At 40.6% G+C, this 14,282-nt stretch overlaps 1 protein-coding gene across 1 annotated transcript in view; it reads left to right on the forward strand.

Moving 5' to 3' along the window:
* Nucleotides 1–5,266: 5,266 nt before the first annotated feature.
* ACMSD (aminocarboxymuconate semialdehyde decarboxylase) overlaps nucleotides 5,267–14,282 on the forward strand; it is a gene marked incomplete at its 5' end in the record, with an annotated part of 71,940 nt that continues 62,924 nt past the window's right edge. Inside the window, one exon of the mRNA XM_081052620.1 lies at nucleotides 5,267–5,452. The remainder of the gene's footprint in view (nucleotides 5,453–14,282) is intronic.

The following is a 14,282-nucleotide window of genomic DNA, read 5'->3' on the forward strand; positions in this document are numbered from 1 at the left end:
TGCTCAACGTGGTAACCATCAGCGTCCAGACACTTCTGATTATGGTAACCTACTGCTTGAGCATAGATAAATCTCTTAAAAGGCGTATACATTTTGGGGGGCACCCCAGTATTAAGTGAAAAGAGCACAGTCCACAAAAATACATACAATGTGCTACCTTTTGTGTATGAAAAGGGAAAAAATAAGAACGTATTCATATTTGCTCTTATTTGAATAAAGAAGTGCTGTAAGAATACACACAAACTAACAAAAGTGGTTACTATCGAACACAAGGCTGTGTGGAATGAGGTAGATGGCTAGAGGGGTGGGAGAAAGATTTTTCAAAATATATCTTTTCACATCTGATTTTTAAACTATGTGAATGTGCTACCCTATTTTTTTCTGATTAATTTTCAAATGAGTTTAAGTAACTAGCTAATGTAAGGTAGCACAAACAATTATCACAGGAGCACTAAACGTGAAAACAGCAGTAGTGACAACAGTTACTCTTGATTGAACACATGTTATGTGCCAGGCACTTTCCTTTCTTCCTTATTACATCCTTCCTTCTTACATCCATGTAAGGCAGGGGTCATTACCTTATTTATAGATAAAGAAACTGAAGCTCAGCGAGGCTGAGACTTGCTTGAGGTCATTCAGCTTGTTGGTAGAAGAGTTGAACTCCTCGCCTGAGTCTCTCTGACTCCAAAGCCTGTGCTCATGGCCACCAGGTTATACAGTCTAGAAACCACGTCTTTGACATCTAATGTTAGTGCTCTTCATATCACAACAGAGCACATTACACACAAGTTGTTGACGGACTAAAGTGAGAGCCAAGCTGGCTAAGGGAAGTATGAGTTTGCCTTTTTTTTTTGGCCAGACTGTCTGTGAGGCTTTGGAGAACTTGATTTTTCAAATTTGCAAAATTAAAATTAGATTTTTAAAATTAGGTAGTTCAAATAGTCTCATTAGTGTTTGCAACTTGGAATTCAATGGATGGGTTCTTCCTTTTATTCCCAGGCCAAGACCTGGGTCCCAGGCTCTTGAGTTCTCCACGTGCCAGCCTGGCCACATCAAGGTCTGGGGCAAAGATATAAATGGAGACATATGTACCATATTTATGACTACAAGTTGTAAGCCAAGCTTAGAAACTGTCCAATAAAATATATCCTATCTACTTACTTTGACAAATGCAGCTTTAGAACTACGTGGAAGATTAAGATTGAAGTCAAAATTCTTGGGCTCCTAGAAGTTCTGCTCCCAAACACAATATTGCAGACAGCTCTTGGTCCCTGGCCCGTGAACGATGCCCTTTCTCTTCTCACTCTTAGTTCCCTTCCATACCACAGTGGGCCTCAAACTCCCAGCCCACATGTCTAAGTTCCATTTACACAGCCCCAAAGAGCCACCCATTTGGCATTCTGTGGGCTTAGGGCGATGCACCCGGTGGCACATTGTGTCCTTGGCAGGACAGAGCAGAACAAGGCCCACACAAACCCTAGGAGCAGACCCAGGGCCATGACGAGTTCCAGGGCTGGGATCCACATGGTGACACAGGGCTACACGTAGGCCTGGTCCCTTGGCCTCCAGGACTCCTCACCCTGTGGGGAGGACGGAGGCCAGAGGACAGGCAGAGCCAAAGTCTTCTAACGCATGGGGCCCAGAGGAAGGAGCCCTCTTTCTCCAGCCCAGCAGAAATACTGCCTGCCCCTGGAAGTATTCACATGGACAGAAGGCAGGGCTCAAGCCAAGTCAATCACTTAGTGAACAGGAAAGAGAAGGAAGGAGAAAGAATCACGTGGTTCATTGTCAATTTCTGTGCTAGGCAAGTCAATAGTGGGGTAAGCAGCGAGACTAGACCCAAAATTCCAGTGCAGTTGGGGTGCTTTGGACATACCTAAGCTGGAATTTAAATGATTAGCAGTTAGGCAATGATGAAAATATACCATTTGCCATCGTGTTGTTAATGTCGTCAGAATACTCAGCCTCCTCCCCCACATTTCACCTTAGAAATCATTCACACCTGGAATGAAAGTCCAGGTCCAAAGTGTTTTGACTTTGTTAATTACAAGGAACTGAATGTCCCTTGGGCCTCTAAAGTAATGGGGGTTTGTTGTGACGCTGTGGTGGGTCAGATTACTAACTTAGGCGAGTGCCTAGGTTTTCCCCTCTACCACCACCACTGAGGATTCGGACTGGGCTTGTTCACACTGGCCCCTACCTGTTCTGCTAAATCAGACCTTTGGGATTTTGTAATGCACAAGTAGAAGTAAAGGAAAAGGAGGAGAAAAACTAGGATACAAAGGCTGGGGAAGAATTGGGGACATGCAGCTTTATGTAGAAAAAACATATTTAAGGAAGTTTTTTTTTGGTCTATGTATCTTCTTGTCATGCAGGAGACCTTGCTCGCTGCGCCAGTTCATGCTGGGAGACCTGTGGGGTCTCTGGTCCCACTCCCCGCATAAGAACGCAGGACATGGTGAGGCCAAAAAGGAACACCCACGGAGCCATATATAGCGGCGTCATCTCACTACAGTCTCGCTGGCGGCGGGGTACAGAGACACAGGAAGCAGGAGTCACACGATCCGCAACCTGCCGTTCACTCCTCTCTGCCAACCAACCTAAGGCCAAAAAGGAACACCCACGGAGCCATAGGTAGGGGAGTCATACCACTATAGTCTCACTGGAGGCTGGATTCACACGACGGGCGACCTGCTGTCTGCTTTTCTGCCAACCGACCGACTCTCCATTTGCTAGCTGCAATCCGCCTCTCTGCAATCCTTGCTAGCTCAGTCACCATCTTCCTGCTAGTCCCCCATTTGCTGCTAGCGTAGCCACAGCAGTTATATTAGTGGCCAATGGCTCACTGGTTACAGCTGACGGCCAACTAGCCACAGCTCATGGCCATCCAGTCACAGTTGATGGCCATTTACTACCTGAGCCAGCACCTTTCCATGTGAGGCCGAGAGCCTGGAAACTGCACACCTGGCTCTGTCCCTACACCCCTTCATGGTGTTTGAGAAATACAAGTGGGAGACTCAAGCTGCTTTGAAATTACATTTGATTGCGAGGACACATGCTGTTGGTGGTGACTGGTAATGTGATGCCACGGGAGAAGGCGCATGAGCTTATAGGTATCTGTGGAATAAGGATGGTGGGAATCTCACAGGGACACGGGAACAGCCATATTAACATATCTGTGGTGACCAGAACATAATGCAACAACCTTAGATATGGTTAGGACCAAAAGCAGTTTCAACAACCATCCTCAACCATTACATGACTCTTCAGACACAACCGTGTCTCTAATTACTCTTGCCACTATTCCCTAGGTCATGGCTCCAATGTCCTCATGCCCATGGCATGCTGTTCACTTTCTGTCTGTCTTTTTTGTTTTCAGCCTCTGTGCTGTCACTAGAGCAAATCTTCTGACTCTCTCTCCTTCTAAGCAAAGTGTAGGATTGTGTTTACCTGCTCTAACTAGAAGTTATGTGCAGGCGTATCACCTTCTCTGGCCAGAGAAACTGAGTAGAAATGACGCATGTCACTGCCAGAGGGAATTCTAAGAATCGGGGTGTGCTTTACTGTGCTCTCCTCATTCCTTTTGCCACGGTAGCCAGAATGTTCCAGAGTCTAGGTGTCGGAGTGAGGAAAATGATATTGTGCAGTGGAGTGCCCAGCTACGTTGGCTTAACATGTGGCCTGCACCAGAAATAAACCTTTGTTTCCTTCATCCGCTGAGATCTGGAGCTTGTTTGCTACTGTAGCATAAGTGAACCCCGTAATCCTCAAAGTGTGGTCCGGAATCTCAAGCAGCAGCATCACCTGGACGTACATTAGGAATGCCAATTCCTGGTTTGTAGCCCAGACGTACTGGATCAGAAACTCTGGGGGGGGGGGGCTCAGGATGCTGTGTTTTAATCAGCCCTGCGAGTTAGTCTATCGCTTCCTAAAGTTTGAGAGCCACTAACCTAACCCATTCTGATTGATTCTGCTTCCATTACCAGTCATCTGATGCTCAGTATTGAGAAACAAAATACACACAGGGAGAATCTGTCTACTCTAACTTAATCACTGGAACCCTACTAGGTTACAATGGGCAGAACTAGTGTACCATACCCTCTCATAGGCCACTGTCCAGACCATAAATCAACAGCCTTGGGCCACGTGCCCCCCTCGGGTTCAGTCCGTCCTGGCCCCAGTGGCCAAAGTTTGGAAAGGGGCGGGGAGGGGCCCTCCTGCAGAGCACGGCTGTGCAGGCCTGCATGACCGCCTAGAATCGTCCACCTTGCATCAGCCGAGGCTGTGGTTCAGAAGACAGTGTAGACGCAGGAGACACCACGAGCTATAGCAAATACAGAAGAACATATAGAATAGAGGACCACAAAAAGAGAAGTCTTTAATGGGTTCTACTGACCTGTCTTAACAATCATTTCTCATCATTCTCCTTCCTGTTTTTAGTATGCCTTCTGCCAACGTGTCTACAGAGGAGGCCTTTTAATGTTTAGCCCAGTGTTTCTGAATCTTGGTGCGCATTAAAATTACCAGAGGAATTTTTGAACATACCAGACCTCTTAATTCTGAATCTGTTGGGAGATGAGGGGAGCTGCCAGACTTACCAAGTAAAAATATAGGATGCACTGTTAACTTTGAATTTCAGATAAATAATGATTTTTTTAAAGTATAAGTATGCCCCATGTAATATCTGAGATATACTGACACTGAAAATATTATTCATTGTTTATGAATTCAAATTTAATTAGGACTCCCTGGCTGGGGGAAGCAGGGGCAGGGGCCAGGGGAGTGGCAGGTGGATCAGTATGTTTAAATTTCCCTAAGTGATTACTATTTGAGGGTTAATATTGAGAACCTATGGTTTTGCTCAACCCTCCCTCAATCCCACAGGGTAAAAGTTATGATTTTCTACCATCATAGCTCTGAGTAAGTCTAGAATAGAATTTATTCTGTTTGAAACTCACTTCAGGTGATGGATTTCGCATTCATTTACTTTTGCTTCTTCCCTCCAGACCACCGTAAAAGTGTGTAATGATTGACAGCCCGAGCATTGCCATTATGAGTGGCCCCATTATGTAAATGCCTACCACCTCATTTCTGAATTAGGCATCAATTATGGCTAATAATGAGTGAAAAGTCTTAGAGAGGAGAGCTGATCTCTGATTCAAAGTCACGGTGGAAAAAAAACAACGATGAATAAAATTCAAGTTTGCTATTAGCTTTTAGGCTGACACTCATAAACCTAATTTAGAATGAGCCAATCATTTTTCCTGAGTTCCAGTAGACATAGCTCTTTCTACCACTGTAGAATCTTATTAGGTTACTCTGATCTGGCAAATGCTAATGTTATCAGAGGAGATCCTGGATTGAATCTTAATTCTTGGTTCCTGCAGTTGATTTAAAAAATATTTCTACTGGAATAGAATGTATGTCGCTGAGGGCTCATTGAAGCAAACAGGTAAGCTGAATCGTGTCTATGTTGTCACAGATGAAACATTAGATAAAACTGCTCAGAGAAGATAAACCATAGTGTTTCGCGGTCAAAGATGACGTTAGTTTCAGTGACTTTTTGAGAACACAGACAATGTGACACATCACAAATTCTTTTTAAATATATTTTTTAAAACCTTTTCAATGACAAGAGTATTATAACTTCATTATAAAATATTTTGGAAATACAGAGATTAAAAACTCCTTCAGAAGCTTGGTCCTCTAATAGAAACAGTGTGCATTTTGGCTGCATTTTCTTCTAGATTAAAAAATTCCTCTGCGTGTTTTCAAGTGGTTGTTCATTAAACATTCTTACATTCCAACTACACTGTCGCCTGACGCTGCTCTTCATTACCTACCAAACAATTTCAATGCCATTTTAAAGCTCTTCCTTTCTTTTTTAAATCTCTAATCCTGTCTTAGTAGATGATCCCATTTTCTACCTTAAAAAGACCTTAGATACAAAAAAAAATAAAGACCTTAGACGTTAGTAGCTCTTGATGGTTGATTGCTTTTGGTTCAACACATCATGGACCCCTTCTTATCCTCTCATCTTTCTCTTCACCCTCAAAACGAGAGAGGATTTGTTTATTACTCCATGCCCCTTTCCCCCCATGAGTTATCTCTCCATCTATACTCTGGTCTCTATGGCTCCTTATCTCCTCAGGTGGCTCACATCCATTGTAATAAGTCCTATACATGGTGGGATTATCAATCCCCAACTCCCCCCAAAACCTTCCTACCCATATAATAACACTTGGGATTCCTAGTTGAGCTCACAGAAATTTCAGGTGTATCATTGTACAAATGTATGAAAAAAATGTAAGTTGCTCTACTTTTCTATAATACCTCTCAATTATCAATACAAATCCTTATGCCATCGGTGGCAAAAAATTAATCTCAGTTATTTCAGGATTTATCTTACCCATACATTTTCTTTGGTGTTTTATATAAATTCTGGCAGTCCTGTATGACAATAACCATATGAAAAACAATGACTGACCCTTACATACCACTTACTCTAGGCTAGGCATTGTTTTATATGCCTTCCATGTCCTAACTCATTAGATCCCTAGAACAGCCCGAGGTAGGTTCTACTGTTCTGCTGTTTTACCTACGGGGAGATGAGCACATACAGAATTAAGTAATTTGCTCAAGGAAACACAGTGTGTCACTCCATGCTATCTATGGCCTATGCTCTACACCATTACCCCTGACCTCCCCACCCTTAATCTCTTCTGTAGCCTCAGGCATTAGCAGGCAGCGGTGGTATCTGGTTTGGGTCCCTGTTGTGCTGACATCCGCTGAAACAGCTTCCTTCCATTGTCAACACACACAGGTGCCTGCTGGCTCAGCCCTCAGCCCTCCCACTAACACTCCTCCACGACTAGCTTGCTTTCAGCTGCTTCTGTCCTCCCTTGGGAATCACTCTGTAGCTCCCTACCTTGCTGCACCTCGAGCTCTCTGCCTATCTACCTAAAGCCTTCTCTGTCCAGGTACAACATGCAGCTACATTTCCTTGCCACCTTCCCAGACACTGCCTGGGAACCAAGGCACACATCCCCTCGACCACCATGTCGAGATCTCAAGACTTATCTGGGGTTTCTTCCCCCATCGCACCCATAAGGATGCCCTCCTCAGGGCCCCACAGTATCAACACACACATCCCTTCTTCTGTGACACCCTCTGCCTAGCCTGGGAGATCGTACTTAGTCAGGCGTGGGTAAAAATTTATCTCAATGATGGGTCCTCTTAAGTTTATGGCTCAAAGACTTTTCATCAAGCACTGAGGCTGAGGCTTTTAAAACTCAAAATCCAAAATTGTGCTTCTGTGTTTACCATGGAACACTTAATTTCCCAAATATAAACAGGGCCACAGGGTTCATAGAAATACTGCGAATGGCACCTGTTACTGCAAGATCTTGAATAAAAACTGAAATCTTTCACTTAAGAGTTCTGCATGAGGCTTAGATAGAAATGATCCTGAAAAAGATATTTTATCTACATATTGATGTTTATTTACTTATTTATTAATTAGGTCATCAAATATTTATGAAACATTTATAAAGCACTGTATTAGTCAAGGTTTCCTGAGAAACAGAACCAATAAAATGTATGTGTATGTGTGTGTGTGTGTGTGTGTGTGTGTGTGTGTGTGTGTGTTGTGAGAGAGAGAGATTTTTAAGGAATTATTTCATGTGATTGTCGAAACTAGCATGTCTAAAATCTACAAGGTAGGCCAACAGGTTAGACATCTAGGGAAGAGCTGAGTCTGCAGTTCAAGTCTGCAGGCTGGCAGAATTCCATCTTTATCCAGGGAAGTCAGTGATTTTATATTAAGGTCTTCAACTGATTAGAAGAGGCCCACCCATATTATGGAAGGTAAACTGCTTGTATCAAAGTCTATTGATTCAAATGTTAATTCCATCCAAAAAAAACCCTTCACAATAACATCCAGAATAGTGCTCAACCAAATATCAGTGTACTGTGCCTAGCCAATTTGACACATAAAATTAACCATCACAAGCACCTAGTCAGTTGCTTTTCACTGAGGATGTAAGACGAGACGGTCCCTGGCCCCATGATGTTCTCTGAAAAATTCACTGATTTAACAGTGCCCCAATGTACACAAATTCAAACTCAAGTGCAGAAAGCGGGAACAGTGCCTCTCCAAATAGCAACTATTGACAAGGAGGGAAAAAAGATAAAGACGCGTGGGTGCCAAAAGCTAGAGGCTGGGGAAAAGATAGCAAAAATGAACTTGATTATCTTTGAAGATGAACTTGAAATCATTCACAGCTTTGTCAGGGGCATTCCTACCCATTCACTCTCCCAATTTACTCTTCCAGGAGGAGGTGTTCCCCTTTTGCCATTTGGAGATGGGTATAGTCAGGAGAGGCGTCATAGAAGTGATGTTTAAGCTGAATGTTCAGTGATGGGTAAATGTACACTTGATAGAAAGAAGGACAGGGAGAGGTCCTTCCAGGCATTAGAAGTCAAAGGATCCATAAATAAGGACAAAAATGGGAAATGCATTACTTTTGGGGAGGTACAAAGTATTCCTTGTGGCTGGGGCACAGGGCACAGTGGCAGAGTACAGAGACCAAAGGGGTAGACAAGTACATGTTAGGGCCTTGTTTCCCATGCGTGCTTGGGCTTGGCAGTGAGAAACCATAAACAAAGTGAAGCTGGAAGAAGATGTGATCATTTTGTGTTTTAGAAAGATCCCACTGGCCAAGAGTCCTGGGGATGGATTACAGTGGGCCAAGACTGGAGTCAGAGACCATTGGTGGGTGATTAAACAGTCCTGGAGAGAGAGGATAAAGGCCTAAAAGTGAGACTACAGAGGAAGGAACAGGTTGGGAGATGCAATGGGATTATAATAAAAAGACTGGTGATTTATTGATTTGGGGGGTGAGGGGGAAAGAGAGAGAAGGAGAGAGAGAGAGAGAAGTTTGGCATGTTATCCACTGAGAGAAAACACAAAAAGGAAAACAGATGTAAGGGAAAAGAATTCCATTTTGGAATCAGGGTTTCCAGGAGTGGTCCTTTCAACCAGTGAAGCCGATCACCTGCAAGTGGATGGCACAGGCCTGGCCAAGGACACACATAATCACGGTGACCATCAGAGAAGACATGCCCACGTCCCACAGTCCTGGATCATATAAAACCAGGTTTCTTATAGAATCCAAGAAAGAGGGAGCAAGGTCCCTCAAACTGACCAACACCAGGCTTCCTGCCAGTCTTTGTACATGGCAGACTAAGAAATAATTAGACTATGTGTCATGGTATAATTCATAGCTGGTAGTTTTATATCACTTGAGTTAATACTTACAATAACTCGATGAGATTAGTTCTATTATCATCCCCATTTTACAAAGAGACTATGTAACTGTCCCAAGGCCATCTAGCTAATACGCAGCAGAGTCAGGGTTGAACCTTGGCATTTGAGCTGATTCATAGCCATCAGATCAGGGCGAGAAGGAAGGAGCTACTCAGACTTAGTCTAAACCATTTTTATACATATACAATCCAATGACTGAATAATTTAAGGATCTTTTGCCTTTTTCCACAAAGAAGTGCCACTTACAAAGCTCATCTGATTTATAATTCATTTTTTTAAATGTGAACATGAGATCTTATACAGTTTTCCTTTTTGTTGTCCTTTTGCTTAGTTTTGTAAGAGTGTTCCCTGTTTTGCTCACGAGAGCCCTATAACGTCCTGACAGTTTAGCCAGAAAGTTTGCCTATCTTTTTAAGCAAAAATAAAAGCATTGCTCTTGTCTTCTGTTATAGGTACACTGGAACACACAGGACTCATGGGATGTCATTACATATGCAACATTTTAAATTTCCCACTTTCTCTTTAATGCTGCTTGGTGAAGGTAGTCTTTTCTCCTCCCTCTGGATGAAAATGTATGCAGCCTCAATGACGTTTCTATTCACTTTTAGATAATAAAAATGTGTAACTTCACTTTAAATTGCAAACTCAGTCTCAGCTGAAAAAGTGAAAATGCCCATTGTAAGATCTTAATAATCTCTTTTATCCTCATTGAAAGGTAAGGCTTCCCTTCCTGAAGGTGGGCTAATGACCCTTGCTTCTCCTTTCCCAAGGCAGTTTTCCTTCTCCCTGAGCTTCTCCTTCCCTGGTGGGGTCAAAGCAGGGTGAGGGAAGAAATGTTAGGACTATAGGACTGTTGTTACTTGAATGACCTCATGGCAAAATGGCTTAGAGCTCTGTGGCAGGCTGGAGCCTAACACGTTCTCTCTTTCTCTATGGAATGCATCTGAGGTTCTTTAGGGGCTCCCCAGCATGGGGCCCTCTTCTGAAACTCCCTGCAGATAATTTTTATTTGATTGACCTATCAACAATTGAGAGACATATGTTGGAAGACTTGCCAAATATATATTTGCAATATGTGTGTGCGTGCATAGTACTCTTATATTTTGAGCAATTTGGTATAGCAAATATAGAATGATGGCGTTGCACTTAGTTGAAACTTTGATTATTATACAGTGCTCCTCTTTTGCCCTAATAATGCTTTTAGTTTTGTAGGCTCTTTTATTTGGACGGCCCTAAAGTGTTTAGGATAGACATGGCTTTCCTTTGGTTAGAATTTGCTTCTTTTATTTTCTCTTACGTTTTTACTTTAAAACTTTTTGTATCCTTATAGTTTAAATGTGCTTCTTTTTATTCTTTTTTTTTTCAGATTGGCAATTTTTCTTTTTTCCTTTTTTTTCTTTTTTTTTTCTTCTTTTTATTAAATTGATTGGGGTGACAATTGTTAGTAAATTTACATAGATTTCAGGTGTACAACTCTGTATTACATCATCTATAAATCCCATTGTGTGTTCACCACCCAGAGTCAGTTCTCCTTCCATCACCATATATTTGATCCCTCTTACCCTCATCTCCCACCACCGACCCCCTTACACTCTGGTAACCACTAAACTATTGTCTGTGTCTATGAGTTTTTCTTTCTCATTTGTTTGTCTTGTTCTTTTGTTGTTTTTGGTTTATATACCACATGTCAGTGAAATCATAGGGTTCTCTGCTTTTTCTGTCTGACTTATTTTACTTAGCATTATACTCTCAAGGTCCATCCATGTTGTCACAAATGTTCCTATATCATTTTTTCTTACCGCCGAATGAATAGTATTCCATTGTGTATATATACCACAACTTCTTTATCCATTCATCTATCGAAGGACATTTTGATTGTTTCCATGTCTTGGCCACTGTAAACAAAGCTGCAATGAACATTGGAGTACATGTGTCTTTTTCTTTTTATTCATGTTTTAATGTAAATGTTTAAATATAATTTATTTATAAAGGGTCATCAAATTTTCATCAACTATAATTATGTTCTGTTTTTTAAAAATTATTTTTTTTCAGTTACAGTTGACATTCAATATTATTTTATGTTAGCTGTATATAAATATATAAATATATATATAAATATATACATATGTTTATATATATTTTATATTTGTATATAAATATATTTTATATTAGATGTAGAGTATAGTGGTTAGACATTTATATAACTTATTCAGCAATTCCCCCCATTAGTCTAGTACATCCTGGCACTATACACAGTTGTTGCAACATTATTGACTATATTCTCTATGCTGTACTTTATATCCCTGTGACAATTTTGTAACTACCAATTTGTATTTCTTCATCCCTTCACCTTTTGCACCCAGCTCCCTAGTCTCCCTCCCCTCTGGCAACCATCAGTTTGTTCTCTGTATCTATAAGTCTGCTTCTATTTTGTTTGTTCATTTATTTTGTTCTTCAGGTTCCACATACTATAAGTGAAATCATATGGTATTTGTCTTTCTTTGTCTGACTTATTTCACTTAGTATAATGCCCTCTAGGTCCATCCATGTTGTTGCAAATGGTAAGATTTCATTCTTCTTTATGGCCAAATAATATTCCATTGTACAATTTAGGACAATTAAACTTGCAAACTCTTCCTAGAAAAAGTGCTATATACCTTATTGCTGAATATCATGGTCACCTTTGAAGTACTCCCCTTGGGAAGCCCTGCACTGATGCCAGTGCCTAGTCCACCCTTCAAAGCAATTTTGGAACTCTTTCTGGAATGGCCATCAGATCTGTCATTATATTACCCTTGATGTCCTGAATGTCATCAAAATGTCTTCCTTTTGATATTTCCTTTATCTTCGGGTAAAGAAAGAAGGTGAGTAGGGAGGATGTTCCAATACACTTATTTGTTTATTGGCTAAAAACTCCCTCACAGACAGTGCCGTGTGAGCTGGTGTATTGTCATGATGCAAGAGCCATGAATTGTTGGCGAAAAGTTCAGTTGTTTAACTGATGGGCACCTGGGTTGCTTCCATATCTTGGCTATTGTAAACAATGCTGCAATGAACATAGGGGTGCGTATGTCTTTTCAAATTAGTGTTTCGGATTTCTTCAGATAAAGACCCAGAAGTGGAATTGCTGAGTCATAAGGTAGTTTTGTTTTTAATTTTTTGAGGAATCTCCAAACTGTTTTCCATAGTGGCTGTACCAACTGGCAATCCCACCAACAGTATATGAGGGTTCCCTTTTCTCCACATCCTCACCAACACTTGTTTGTAGATTTATGGATGATAGCCATCCTGACAGGTGTGAGGTGATATCTCCTTGTGGTTTTAATTTGCATTTCTCTGATGATTAGTGACGTTGAGCCATGTGTCTACAGGCCATGTGTATGTCCTCTTCCGAGAAATGTCTATTCAGGTCCTCCACCCATTTTTTAATTGGATTGTTTGGGTTTTGGGTGTTGAGTTGCATGAGTTTTTTATAAATTTTGGATATTAACCCCTTATCACATGTATCATTGGTAAATGTCTTCTCCCATTCAGTAGGATGTCTTTTCGTTTTGTTGATGGTTTCCTTTGCTGTACAAAAACTTTTTAGTTTGATGTAGTCCCACTTGTTTATTTATTATTTTGTTTCCCTTACTCAGGAAATAGATCAGAAAAAATATCTAAAGCAATGTCACAGAGTTTACTGCCTATGTTTTCATGTAGGAGTTTTATGGTTTTGGGTCTTACATTTAATTCTTTAATTGATTGAGTTTATTCTTGTATATGGTGTAAGAAGGTGGTCCAGTTTCATTTTTTGGCATGTATCTGTCCAGTTTTCCCAACACAATTTATTGAATAGACTGTGTTTACCCCACTGTATATTCTTGCCTCCTTTGTCATAGATTAAGTGACCATATAGGTGTGGATTTATTTCTCTAAATAAAGAGGTGGGCTCTCTATTCTGTTCCGTTGATCTATGTGTCTTTTTTTATGCCAGTACCATGCTGCTTTGATTACTATAACCTTGAAGTATAGTTTGATATCAGGCAGCATGATACCTCCAATTTTGTTCTTTCTCAAGATTGCTGTGGCTTTTCGAGGTCTTTTGTGGTTCCATATAAATTTTAAGATTATATGTTCTAGTTCTATATAAAATGCCATTGGTATTTTGATAGGGATTGTAATGGTGGGAGATGAGGGTAAGAGGGATCAAATATATGGTGATGGAAGGAGAACTGACTCTGGGTGGTGAACACACAATGGGATTTATAGATGATGTAATACAGAGTTGTACACCTGAAATCTATGTAAATTTACTAACAATTGTCACCCCAATCAATTTAATAAAAAGAAGAAAAAAAAAAAGAAAAAAAAGGAAAAAAGAAAAATTGCCAATCTGAAAAAAAAAGAATAAAAAGAAGCACATTTAAACTATAAGGATACAAAAAGTTTTAAAGTAAAAACGTAAGAGAAAATAAAAGAAGCAAATTCTAACCAAAGGAAAGCTATAAATTGCTTTGGGTGGTATGGACATTTTAATTATGTTAATTCTTCCTATCAATGAGCAAGGTATATGCTTCCATTTGTTTGTATCTTCTTCAATCTCTTTCTTCGGTGTCTTATAGTTTTCCAAGCACAGGTCTTTTACCTCCTTGGTTAATTTATTCCTAGGTATTTTACTTTTTGATGGTTATCAATGGGATTGTTTTCTTAATTTCTCTTTCTGACAGTTTATTATTGGTGTATAAAAATACAACCAATTTCTGAATATTAATTTTGTATCCTGCTACTTTACTAAATTCATTTATTGGTTCTACTAATTTTCTGGTGGAATCTTTCAGGTTCTCTATACATAGTATCATGTCAACTGCAAATAATGATAGTCTTGAGTCTTCCTTTCCAATTTGGGCAACTTATATTTCTTTTCTTGTCTGATTGCTGTGGCTAGGATATCCAATACTATGCTGGATAAAAG

The sequence above is a fragment of the Rhinolophus hipposideros genome (genome assembly GCF_964194185.1).
Source record: "Rhinolophus hipposideros genome assembly, chromosome: 6".
In the NCBI taxonomy this organism is placed as follows: domain Eukaryota; kingdom Metazoa; phylum Chordata; class Mammalia; order Chiroptera; family Rhinolophidae; genus Rhinolophus; species Rhinolophus hipposideros.